This window comes from Dama dama, chromosome 12 (assembly GCF_033118175.1).
Source record: "Dama dama isolate Ldn47 chromosome 12, ASM3311817v1, whole genome shotgun sequence".
NCBI classification, from domain to species: domain Eukaryota; kingdom Metazoa; phylum Chordata; class Mammalia; order Artiodactyla; family Cervidae; genus Dama; species Dama dama.
In genome coordinates, this window is record NC_083692.1 from 55,062,717 (window position 1) to 55,074,778 (window position 12,062).

Here is a 12,062-nt window from a genome sequence, read left to right on the forward strand (position 1 = left end):
CTTTGTCTTCTCTTTTTCTCTTAGCTGGGAAGATGCTAGCTGACTTTCCTATTGCTGTTAATAATCTATAAGTACAAGTTATTGTAACTGTACTTTTTCTTTAATTTCATTTATTTTTTATTATTTATTTTGGTTCACAGGGTCTTTGGTCCCACTGCTGCATGTGGGTTTTCTCTGGTTGTGGTGAGTGGGGGTTACTCTCTAGTTGCAGTTCAAGGACTTCGCATTGCAGCGTCCTCTCTTGTTGTGAAGCATGGGCTCTAAGGCACGTGGGCTCAGTAGTTGTGGCACATGGGCTTAGCTACCCCGTGGCATGTGGACTTTTCCCCCACCAGAGAGCAAACCCATGTCCCCTGCATTAGCAGGTGGATTTCCAGCCATGGACCACCAGTGAAGCCCAGCAACTGCACCTTTTTTAATACATCCATGCAACATTTGTTCACTCAATAAATGTGTGTTGTGGGTCTACTGTCCTTAAGTATAGGGAGAGGTGATACAGTCTAGTGGTTAAGAAGGTGAACTCTGGTGTCTGTCAGAAGTGGGTTCAAGTCCTAGCCTTAGTCAACCTAGTCTAGTGAGAATCTGCTGCTATTATTACCTAAGACACAGTGCAAGTCCTAAGCTGGGTCCTGGGGAAGGAGAGTAGTATTCAAGGAGTGTTCCTGCTGGGAAAGGCATTAAGACAAGTACACAAATAGCCTGTGATTGTGAAATAAGAAACATGGAGAACATGGCAAGGAACCTAACAGATTATCCAGAGTTATAAGCCCTGTCCCTTACAAAATTGTCCCTTTGGGAGGTCTCATATTTACATATAAAGCATTGCTGCCTGTGGTTAAAGGAGTCTTTGAACATTTATTGATTTTTAATTATTATTATAAAATTAAAATATGTTCATTTTTGAAACTTTGAAAAGTACAGAAAGTATTTCAGAAATGTCTCATAATTCCACCATCTAAGAAATATACAGCAAACATATCTTGCCATATACCCTTTTATTTGTAATTTTTCCAGAAATATTTTTGAGCTCCACACTAGGAGCCTCTATTCCCTTAGACTTGATAGCACATTCTTCGGAATTTACCTCATGAGGCAAATCTTTATCCTTTGAAGGTAGGTTGGCATTCTGGAACAGCCTTAAGTTGCCAGGAACCAGAAATTTGGTTAGTGATTGAGCTGAAGCCATGCTGCTTTCAGTCCAAACACAGATGGTAAAGTTATGAAACTAATTTTATGAAGTGGCTTGTAAAATAGCACTAACGACCGTTTCAGTCAGTAGCTTGAAATTTGAGTTTGCCACAGCAGTGGCTTAGCAATAAAGGATCTCATGGAAGCCCAGAATGCTGGGCTAGACCACTTTATTTTTTAATTGATTTTTTTTTTTTTTGGCCATGCTGTACAGCCTGCAGGATCTTAGTTCCCTGACCAGGGATCAGAACCATGTCCTCTGAGCAGTGGAAGCTCAGAGTCCTAACCACTGGACCTCCAGGTAATTCTCCATTGTTTGAAATTGATTTTTAAAAATTTGTATTTGTTGGCTGTTCTTGGTTTTCGTTGCTGCATGGGCTTTTTTCTGTAGTTGTAGCGTGTGGGATACTCTCTAGTTGCAGTGCTCTGGCTTCTCATCGCAGTGGCTTCTGCTGTTGTGGAGCATGGGCTCTAGGGTGCAGCAGGCTTCAGCGGTTACAGTTTCCTGGCCCTAGAGGTGGACTCGGTAGTTGTGGTACACAGGCTTAGTTGTTCTGCATCCTGTAAGTTCTTCCCGGACCAGGGATCAAACCTGTGTCTACTGCATTGGCAGGTAGAGTCTTTACCATTGAGCCACCAGAGAAGTCCCTTAATTGATTTTTAATTGGTGTGTGGCTTTAGCCTGTATACATGCCAAAGTGGATTTTCCGCCCTCTAAGAGACTTGGGCTATGATAAGACTTCTAGAATTTTTTGTGATACATTCAGGAATATATTTTAAAGCAACAGTAAGAAAAATGAGAAATTGTTAATACTTTAATTGTATAATTCATAAAAATATTCATTTATGCAAATTAAATCTTAAAAATATGGCTACACTCCTTTTTGACCACCATATCCAATCCTCGACTCCCTCCCCAGAGGAAGTGAATTCAATTATGAGATAGATGTGCAAATTTCCAAAATTGCTTATGTTTGTAGGTATACATATGTATTATACATCTTGTCTTGAAGTCTCTCAGTGTCTGACTCTTTGCGACCCCGTGGACTGTAGCCTACCAGGCTCCTCCATCCATGGGATTCTCCAGGCAAGAATACTGGAGTGGGTTGCCATTTCCTTCTCCACGGGATCTTCCTGACCCAGGGATTGAACCCAGGTCTCCCGCATTGCAGGCATACGCTTTAACCTCTGAGCCACCAGGGAAGCCCCTGTATCATACATATATACTGTTTATAGCAAACATATTTTTTACTAAATTGTACATAGTATGTGTGATTCACTGCTTGCATTTTTCAGTCAACTAAATGAAAAGTGACCACTTTAAAGGGGCAAACTCATTTAAATATTTAAGTTCCAGCTCACTTCTTTTTGAAATAAGTTCTTAACTTTATGACCAGACATTTGGGAGAATTAAGAATAGCCAGAGAAATCAGCAGAGGCACTGAAGAACTTCCACTCTGGGCTAACCCTAGCATTGTTGTTCAGTCGCTTGGTCGTGTCCGACTCTTTGAGACCCCAAGGACTGCAGCACTCTAGGCCTCCCTGTCCTTCACTATCTTCCTGAGTTTGCTCAGATCCATGTCCATTGAGTCGGTGATGCCATCCAACCAGTTCATCCTCTGCCATCCCCTTCTCCTCCTACCCTCAATCTTTCCCACCATCAGGGTCTTTTCCAATGAGTTGGCTCTTCACATCTGGTGGCCAAAGTATTGGAGCTTCAGCATCAGTCCTTCCAATGAATGTTCAGGGTTCATTTCCTTTAGGATTGGCTGTTTCAATTTCCTTGCTGCCCTAAAATTGGCCAACTCATTACTCTAAGTCTGACAGTGGCACATAGGTATGCGGTGCGTAGCATGGGCTGAGATCAAACTCCAGGATTAGAGACACCCAAACCATTCCCATTATCTTTTATGACCCATGCTGTACTATCCTCCATATATGTACCAGGCATCTTAAGAACCTATTTCTATTTCCAGTTTGCCTCATCTTTAGGAGATAATGAATCCAGTGAGTTATACCTTCTATGAGAAAAAAAAAATGATATCCCTGTTATCATCATCTGATCTAGAACATTAGCTAGGGTTTGTCTCTCATCTCCATGTATTTTCATAGATATCAAAAGAGGATTTTGCTTCAGGGAAATGTGTGCAGACATTCTCCTATTGCTTCCATCAGGCATGAGCAGTAGAGAGAAAGAATGAAGTTGGGAGCCAAGAATAAAATCATCAAAACGACATTGGCTGGCATTGAGGTACACAGATCTAGTGGTTTTCTCCAACCTCTTCTCAAAGCAGATGTCACACATCCCAGCCAGGATCCTTAGAAGCTCCACAGTTTGGGGAGGAACAAGAAGAGGAACAGAGCGGGTAATGCAATATCTCCCACAAGAAAAGCCTCCCTTGGGTGGTATTTTAGGACATTAGCTCAGGCTGCCTTGTCCTCAGTCATCTCGCTGGCATTTAAGTAGCCCCTTGGGTTACAGATCATGGCAGGTGCTGGGAAGTAAAGAAGGCCACGCTAAAAATACCCAGCTTCTTCTGGAACTCAGCCAGCAGCCAGAGCTCCATCCTCCAGTTCCAGGACTTCAGAAAAAGAACAGAGAGTTTCCTTCGCCTCAAGCAGTAAGAAAGGTCTGGCTCCTGCCTCCACTGAAGTTACTGAGGTGGAAATGGTCCTCTGGAGAAAACATACTGAAAGAAGCACTTCTACAGAGAAATAGCAATTTCTACTAAATCATGACAACAGTCTCTCTTAAGGAGAAGCCAGGGTCCTGGTAGAAAGCACTTGGAGAGAAGGATTTTGCTAGTCAGGCAAGAAAGGGTAGTTACAAAAACAAGGAAGTCTATTGCTTATTTTCAGAACCCTAGGCCACCAAACCAGATCATCTCAACCGAAGTTGAAGCTGTTGGCAGTGAGTGGGCATAGGCCCAGAAATAAAATTTGAGAAACCCCAATTTCGATCTAACCTAATGTAGTGGCTCTCCTAGAGCCCAGACGGTTGGGAGCCAGACCTCAGCTCGAGCAGGAGGCACCAGGGTTGTCCACATCCACGGCAGTTTTGCATCAGGTTTCAGAGTCTGCAGAGTAAGTGTGGAGCTCTGCTCACCACTTGGGAGGCTGCAAAGGTCACTTTCACATATGTTCCTGTTAAGGACATCAGTAGAAACTTGAGAACCAAGTATAAAAATATAAAAATGAATAGGTGGCATCCAATATGAAGGAATGTAGGAATTGCTGGGAAGCAATGATTAAAACCATGCCAAAGCCTCGATGTGGCCCCCGAAGCTGGCTCAGGTCTCTAGATGGTGAAGCCTGTAGATGCTTTCATTTCTGCCCTGGTTCTGGCTTGGGGAAGCACTCAGTGCTGTCCTGACCACATATTTTGTCTTCATTTTTCCTCAAACACACTGCCTGGATGGACTGGTAGCTCATTCTTTTGCTGACCCAAAGGTTTAAAAGAAGGAGGTGTAGGTTTCTAAGTTACCTCAAACTCTCCTTTGAAGCTACTGAGAACAAAATGATTGTACTTGTCCCTCTGTCTTCATAAAAATGTTCTTCTTGTCCCATCTTGGGCCATAAACACAAGAGTAGGCAAGAAGGTTGGTTGCCTTGGCCCAACCACACTTTCTCACCAAGTTCTCCTATCACTGGAGAATGAGGGTACCTTTAGGAGCCTAGGCTGCAGTCCTGAGCTGGGCCATGCAGGGTGAGCCTTCAGTCCCAGCCTTGTTACTATTAACCTTTTAACCATGTTCATATGGTGGCACTAGTTGTAAAGAATCTGCCTACCAATAGAGGAGATGTAAGAGACACGGGTTTGATCCCTGGGTCAGGAAGATCACCTGGAGGAGGAAATGGTAACCCACTCCAGTATTCTTGCCTGGAAAATCCCATGGACAGAGGAGCCTGGCAGGCTATAGTCCGTGGGGTCACAAGAGAGTCGGTCATGACTGAGTGAGTTCTGAGCACCACCATGATATGTAGGCAAGACCTCTGGTGGCCCCTTTTCCTCTCCTCTTCACCTTATAATGTGTTGCTTTTAAATACAAAATCAAGTATTAATATAAAAACAGTTGGGAATGGTTAATGAAAAAAGCTCCATTGCTGGGAACTGGGGCATTCACATCCTTATTCCTGCACAACTACCTCCCAGGTGGGTGATGTTGAGTCATCACCACCTTTGGTTTTCTAATCTATAGAGAGGGGAATAGCACTCATCCTGATGCTGACATAAGATGTTGTGAGGAAGAGACAATAAGCTTTTTAGGTGCCTTCTAAATTTTACATCCATAGAGAATGTTGCTGTTTTTTATTTTTTTCTTTTGACTGGGTCTTTACTGAAGTGTGCAGGGGCTTCTCTAAGTTGCAGCACAAGCGCTTTTCATGCTCAGGCTTCTCTTGCTGCTCAGCATAGGCTCAGCAGTGGCAGTACATGAGCTTCTCTAGTTGGGCTCAGTTTCCCCAAGGCATGTCGGATCTGAGTTCCCCATCCAGGGATCGAACCTACATCCCCTGCATTGGAAAGCAAATTCTTAACCACTTGACAGCCAGGGATGTTCCAATATTGACATTCTTGAGACAGCTCAATTTCACGAGTCAGCATGATTAAATCTATACATAGTTGCTGCTATTGAAAGAGAATTAAGATATAAGACAGAAAAACTTGTGGTTTTTTTTTTTTTTTTTGTACTGGGAGAACCACTTTACCCATACAAACCCTCCAGATAGCAAGAGTATTCAGGGAGCTTGCCACAGAATCAGGACCAGCAGTGCGTCACTAAACAATTAAGGAAGGTGTCCACGATATCCTAAAGACCTTTCTCAGAGCTCCAAACCCTCCCTGGAAACAGGGCATGTTTTCCTTGGGTTCTTGAGGGTAGTATCACAAATCCTCAAGAAAGAAAATGTTCTTGTGTATGAGAAGAACACGCTGTATCTTGTTCCGTGGGACATGACATGCTGCATTCCAAAACCCAGTGCAAGAAACCATTGTCTATCAGCTTAATTACAGATTCTTCACTTTCCCTTAATTGCTTGAGTCAGCACTGTGGACTCTGGGGGAGTCACAGTAACACACGTAGAGAGGCATTGTTGTTAAATAGGATGGGACTATTAGGTAATAAGGTTTTTGTTTTGTTTTGTTTTTGTAAACAAACAGACCTTGATGTACCTATTCGAGTGAGTGTTCCTTTTAAAGATGTCACATTAGTAAGCTACGCTCATGTTGACTCACTTTTCTAATCAAATATTGGGAAACATAGTCTGAGCTTTAAGCCAGCTTTTTCACTCTCCTCTTTCATTTTCATCAAGAGGCTTTTTAGTTCCTCTTCACTCTCTGCCACAAGGGTGGTGTCATCTGCATATCTGAGGTTATTGATATTTCTCCCAGTAATCTTGATTCCAGCTTGAGCTTCATCCAGCCCAGCGTTTCTCATGATGTACTCTGCATATAAGTTAAATAAGCAGGGTGACAACATACAGCCTTGACGTACTCCTTTTTCTATTTGGAACCAGTCTGTTGTTCCATGCCCAGTTCTAACTGTTGCTTCCTGACCTGCATACAGGTTTCTCAAGAGGCAGGTCAGGTGGTCTGGTATTCCCATCTCTTTCAGAATTTTCCACAGTTTATTGTGATCCACACAGTCAAAGGCTTTGGCGTAGTCAATAAAGCAGAAATAGATGTTTTTCTAGAACTCTCTTGCTTTTTCGATGATCCAGTGTATGTTGGCAATTTGATCTCTGGTTCCTCTGCCTTTTCTAAAACCAGCTTGAACATCTGGAAGTTAATGGTTCACGTATTGCTGAAGCCTGGCTTGGAGAATTTTGACCATTACTTTACTAGCATGTGAGATGAGTGCAGTTGTGTGATAGTTTGAGCATTCTTTGGCATTGCCTTTCTTTGGGATTGGAATGAAAACTGACCTTTTCCAGTCCTGTGGCCACTGCTGAGTTTTCCAAATTTGCTGGCATATTGAGTGCAGCACTTTCACAGCATCATCTTTCAAGATTTGAAGTAGCTCAACGGGAATTCCATCACCTCCACTAGCTTTGTCGTAGTGATGCTTCCTAAGGCCCACTTGACTTCACATTCCAGGATGTCTGGCTCTAGGTGAGTGATCACACCATCATGATTATCTGGGTCATGAAGATCTTTCTTGTACAGTTCTTCTGTGTATTCTTGCCACCTCTTCTTAATATCTTCTGCTTCTGTTAGGTCCATACCATTTCTGTCCTTTATTGAGCCCATCTTTGCATGAAATGTTCCCTTGGTATCCCTAATTTTCTTGAAGAGATCTCTAGTCTTTCCCATTCTGTTGTTTTCTTCTATTTCTTTGCATTGATCACTGAGGAAGGCTTTCTTATCTCTCCTTGCTATTCTTTGGAACTCTGCATTCAAATGGGAATATCTTTCCTTTTCTCCTTTGCTTTTCACTTCTCTTCTTTTCACAGCTATTTGTAAGGCCTCCTCAGACAACCATTTTGCCTCTTTGCATTTCTTTTTCTTGGGGATGGTCTTGATCCCTGTCTCCTGTACAATGTCACAAACCTCGATCCATAGTTCATCAGGCACTCTGTCTATCAGATCTAGTCCCTTAAATCTATTTCTCACTTCCACTGTATAGTCATAAGGGATATAATTTAGGTCATACCTGAATGGTGTAGTGGTTTTCCCTACTTTCTTCAATATAAGTCTGAATTTTGCAATAAGGAGTTCATGATCTGAGCCACAGTCAGCTCCCGGTCTTGTTTTTGCTGACTGTATAGAGCTTGTCCATCTTTGGCTGCAAAGAATATAATCAATCTGATTTCAGTGTTGACCATCTGGTGATGTCCATGTGTAGAGTCTTCTCTTGTGTTGTTGGAAGAGGGTGTTTGCTATGACCAGTGCGTTCTCTTGGCAAAACTCTATTAGCCTTTGCCCTGCTTCATTCCGTACTCCAAGGCCAAATTTGCCTGTTACTCCAGGTGTTTCTTGACTTCCTACTTTTGCATCCCCCACCCTACCCCCCACCAAAAGAGAGTTTTACCCTGTAACATACATAGATGCTTTTCCTGGAGGAAAAGATCCATCTCTTACCCTTCTCCCTTGATCCTATAAACTCTAGTTAAGTGCCATGCACACAAAAGGGGCTCTGTAAATATTTGTGGGACATTTGTCCTATCCTATCATAACACTTATATCCATTCTTGAGACAGTATAACATAGAATCTCTATTTTGAATGGAATTAAGTCTTTTGAGTCTAGTTTTCCTGTGGTTCCTTCCCAGGAACTGTTTCTCCTACTTGTATGCTTAACAGCCAAGAAAACAGTCATTCAACAAACATGTATGGAGAGATGACTGAATACCAAGCACTGGAGAAATCTTCTGGAAATTCCAAGGACGTTCTTGGTGTTCACAAAGAACATCCAGACCAAGGATACTGTGCGGGGTCCCACACCACCATGATCTGGTCAGTTTTTTGTTTAACTTTCAAGGAACATTGACTGTCTCATGTGACCTCAGGAAAGAAAGGGTGTAATTATAAGGACCCCCGGACCTGAGATTTGGTCATTGTTTCCCAGTCTTTTTTTCCTAATGGTGTTTCTGTTTACCATGATATGTCTACCCCATTCTTTTTTTCTACAACCAACTTCTCTGCTTCCTCATACCTTAAATGATACATGGCCTGTCATGATATATTAGTCAGGAGAAGCTAGTAATGCTTCAGTAACAAACAGCCCCCAGTTCTCAATGGCCTAAAACAGCAAAGGTTTATATCTTGCTTGTGCTACATGTCCACCAAGGGTTAGTTCTGGAGAAAGGGGAACTCTACTTACCACAGCCACTTGGAAATCCAGACTACAAAACAGCGACAACTTTGAAAAAGAACACAGTGAGCCATACTAACTCCTAGTATCTACCATAAGTTACCTCTGTTCACATTTCCTTGGCCAAGGCATGTGAAATGACCACACTTAATTGGGTGGGGATGTGCTACCAAGACCTGATTTGGAAGAAAGCCCAAATATCTCTAACCAGCCTTAATCACCCTCATACAAGGCATCTCCAGCGCAGGATTATAACCCCTTTTTATTTCAGCTGCTTCAGCTATGGATTCATATTTTCCACGCTTCTTAGTTCAAACTACAGTCAAAGAGAAGCCCAGAGGCACAGTTCATCTCTGCCTAACAGGCCACAACACTAGGTCCTTGGCTAGCCTATGGATCTGTGCTTAAGTCACAGCCACTCAGGTAGGGAACAGGAATATACTGTATATCCCATGGCTGTCTAGCCTGCCCCTCTTTTTCTTTTTTTTTTTTGGCTGGGGATCAAACCCATCCCCCCTACATTGAGAGCATGGAGTCTTAACCACTGGACCACCAGGGAAGTCCCCAGCGCACACCCTTTATGCTATCCAAGGACCAGGAGATCTAACCAATATAGGAGAAATTCTTGTTTAAGTGAAGATATTTTGCCTGGTCCTAACCCTTGATTACAGAAGGGTAGTGGATAGTGAAGTCCATGAAGTTGGGTTGAACCTGGTTGATTGTCAGGCTATTCATGGGGCAGAATCTCACCAGTGGTGAAATGGAAATGACTGAGTCCAGGGACCGGTTATGTTAACCTATCAGTCTAGGGATTAGTGATATGGTACCAAGGAATTTTTTAAATTGGCTTTGTGCAGCTCCATTTCCATACTGGACACCATAGTCTTTGACTTCTAGGGGGGTCAGAGGGGCAGGGAGGGGAAGAAAAAAATGGATGGTTTAAACTTAGACAATAAGACCTGAATGTCTGAATCCCTAAATTCAAGCCCCTTCACCATATTCCCCTCCTATCTACCTTTCCAGTCTCATGTCCCTGTTCACCCCCAAGTGAACCTACTGTCCAACCACCATCAAATATTCTCTTTCCTACCCTTGGCTCTTATAATACCCCCCTCTCTATCTAATTGCTATCCTTCCTCTAAAATCAGTTTAAAAACCACCACTTTTCAGAATAGTTTTTATCTGTATGCTCTGACCTGGTCATTTCTTCTTCTTTCTCCCCTGCTCATGCTGAATACCTGGAGGACATGGATATGTCTTTCTTAATTGGGGACCCTGGAGCCTAGTGCCTGCCTGGTATACAACAGGTGCTCACCGGTGGTGTGTTTGAATAGATGGTCTATAACACTGGTTTATTTAAGGAGACTTTAGCGTGTTTCTCAATGTTTGGCACAGTGGAGAAAATTCACTAATACATGGTCCCTCCAGGAGTTTCTCTAGTTCAGTTGCCTCAGTTTATAGATGAGAAAACTGAGGCCCAGAGACAAGAGATGACTTGCCCTCTGCCACCCGAGCAGCCACAATCTACTGAGCACTTTGCTATGTGCTAGACAAAATGCTTTTCATTCGTTATCTCATTTTCATCCTTGTAACAACCCTAAGAGGGAAGAAGTTGTATACCTACCTTACAGAAGAGAAAACTGCAGCTTAAAGAGATTATAACATGGTTAAGGCCATCTTGCAAGGAGGTAGCCAGGCCACGTTTGGATTCCAGGGTCTAACTCTGGGGTCCCTACTCATACCCCTTATGCTGAGCTCCAAGTTAGGAAGCCAGCTCCCTGGGGCCCACACACACATCTGTATGTCACCCAGAGGCCTTGAACTCTGTCAGTGTTCCAGTGGCTGGGTTCACATGTGGTGACCAAAGGGTCCTGGTGAATTTCTGTACCATGCAGTGCCTGTGCACACAAATCTAGTGTTCTGACCATTAGATCAGGGGTTTTTGTTTTTGTTTTTCCTTCCTGGGCAGTTGGGTTAGTGGAAGAAACCTGATAAAATCCTGGGAGGAACTTGATCATTCTCTGAAGGACTTACAAGTTGTTTGACCTGCCTGATCTGCTCAGATACAGTCCAGGGAATATTCAGTATCCATGTAGGACAGATTGTGAATTATTCCGCAGGGACTGTGAACAAGACCTAACAAGACCCTCACCAGCTCTGCCTCAGCCAGTCTCAAGGGGGGTTTGGGGACAGCCCCCTTTCTTCCCTTCCCATCAAAAGTCTGAAAAGAGCAGGCTTTTCCCCATGGGGACTGGGAGGAGTAAGAGGTATAGGGGGAAATCCTCCTGCCTCTGAGCAGAGCTTACTGTACAGAGCAGGGCCTGTTCCCTCCTCAGAGTTATAGCTGTGGATACAATGACTTGGCTGGGATAACATTTATCCCTGTGTTTTGGTAACCTAGTACCTGAATGCCTAACATGGAAAGAGGCCAACTCCCTAAACTCAGTGCAAGGAAAATGATTAAAAGTTAGATCTGGCGGCACCATAGGGATCATCTACCCCTCATCCCCAGGTTTAAAGATGTAGCACAGAGGCCAACTTGCTTGTCAAGGTTACAGAGCTGCTGGTGATAGAGACCAAAAAACTAAGTTGCCTGACTCTCGACTCAATAGCCTTTCCCGTTAAACTCGCAAGCTCCCACCTACACACCAACAAACACACCCCACCCTTTGGGGGAAGTACCACATACAGGCACACACAGAACCGGGTCCTATGCCCCTAAGGTGTACAACTGCCTCTCCCCTGGAGGACAGGGAGCCGCATTAAGACAGATTCGCAGATGTTCTGGCCCGCACCAGCAGACATATACAGCACCCCAGGCCTCCCTCCCAACTTGTTTCTCTGCTCCAATTGAGTTTCCAGAACATGGGAGCCAGCCCGGGCTGACACCCTGTAGGCAGGGCGGGCGCCGGGAGCGCATGGGCCTGGGCGTCGTTGCGGTGGCTGCGGGGACCCCAGGTCCCCGATGCTTAGCGCGCCGCTGGGTCTGGCGGCCCAGGAAGCCACGCGCATCCTCTACCTGCCCGGCTCGCTCCTCAGGCCTCCTGTGATTAAGGACGGCTCG

The 12,062-nt window shown here is 44.0% G+C and overlaps 1 long non-coding RNA gene across 1 annotated transcript in view; it reads right to left on the reverse strand.

Moving 5' to 3' along the window:
• Positions 1-12,062, reverse strand: part of LOC133066333 (uncharacterized) — a 53,939-nt gene that overhangs the window by 40,549 nt on the left and 1,328 nt on the right. The window lies entirely within an intron of this gene.